This window comes from Pteropus medius, unplaced genomic scaffold (assembly GCF_902729225.1).
Source record: "Pteropus medius unplaced genomic scaffold, Ma_sr-lr_union100, whole genome shotgun sequence".
Lineage (NCBI taxonomy): Eukaryota > Metazoa > Chordata > Mammalia > Chiroptera > Pteropodidae > Pteropus > Pteropus medius.
Genome location: NW_024349519.1, coordinates 16,747,359 through 16,748,825, shown reverse-complemented (window position 1 = coordinate 16,748,825; position 1,467 = coordinate 16,747,359). Strand labels below are relative to the sequence as shown.

The following is a 1,467-nucleotide window of genomic DNA, read 5'->3' as shown; positions in this document are numbered from 1 at the left end:
CACTGATATAATGGTGATGCTATTCATTTTTTTCTTTTCTTATTTATTCTGTCTCTTCCTATTAGTGTACCACCTCTTTTAGAGGAAGCACCTGTTTTTCTTGTTCATCACTGTGCTCCAAGAGCATGGAACGATCCCTGAAACTACTGTGTTCAGGAAATAGTTAAATGCATGTTGATAATGAATAAATGAATAAAAAAATGAATGTTGAAAGAATGAATTCATGGAAGGTGTCTCAGAGGAGGAAAGGGTTACAATAATATTTGAGAAAAACAGAAGTGGCCTAAAACAAAGGTGTGTGTGTGTGTGTGTGTGTGTGTGTGTGTGTGTGTGTGTAAAAGCAGAAAAAAGACCCCATGTGAAGGCTAGAAAATGAATATTGTGACAGAAAAATAAGAGGTTAGACAGGCAGGCAGGCACTATATCTAAAGTCCGTGAGTCACACAAAAGAGTTAACATTTCGTCTTACAAAAAGCAATGCGTATAATGACTGTGTTAACACAAGATGGTAACTTTAAGTCCATGTTTTGTGATTTGATTTAAAAAGTATTGAATGTTTCATTTTGTTTGAATAAAACAACCACTTTAGTTACAATTATTTTTTATAATTAACATATATTTTATGATTGCATAAGCTATGTTATTAGTAAAAGGATATTTTATTAATAATCAATTTTATGTTATAGTTTATATAAACATAAACATTGAAATAGGTGAATATCAAGCATTGATACTCAGTTACATATAAACTTAAAATATGTTTTCCGCTAACCTGTGTCAAGTTTATGAGCCCACAGTGTCTAGGTAGTGAATTTTTCATCATCACCATCATTATTATATTTAACACGTACTGAGTGTTCCTTATATTCAAGAAACAGTTCTAATCCATTTAAATTTCTCAAAAAATCGTTGGTGAAGGGACAATTGCTCTAGGTTGTGTAGCTAGTGAATGGAGTAGCCAGGATTCAAATGTGGTAATTTGGCTCATAGGTTGTGAACCTTTACTGCACACTGATTCAGTCCTTCCTGATGAATTCAATTGCTTCCTCTGAGTTTTGTCCCCTAATCATTTTTTTTTTTTTTATGCCTACAGAACCTGGTCTTCCTAGGTGGTCTCCCATCCAAGTACTAACCAGGCCCAACCCTGCTTAGCTTCCGAGATCAGACATCGGGCTTGTTCAGGGTGGCATTGCCATAGATCATGGATCATGGCTCCACTGGGGCGCAAACCCAGGACCTTCTGCATGTAAAGCAAATGTGCTAACTGCTGCACTGTGGAACCATATCCTCCCCTAATCTTTCTATGTTTAGCTTTAAGCCACCATCTCTTGATGTCCTTCTTCATATCTCTGATTTTCTCTGTCTACCTCCAATCCTGTTTCTCCTCACAGGCTTCTGCCACCTATGTCATCCTTTGTTCTGGCCCCTGGCATTAGAGCTCTGGCCAAAGTCAAGGTCAGGTATTTA

At 36.8% G+C, this 1,467-nt stretch overlaps 1 pseudogene; it reads right to left on the bottom strand.

The window, feature by feature from the left end:
* Positions 1 to 1,084: 1,084 nt before the first annotated feature.
* Positions 1,085 to 1,200, bottom strand: LOC120618700 (uncharacterized; annotated as a pseudogene).
* Positions 1,201 to 1,467: the final 267 nt, after the last annotated feature.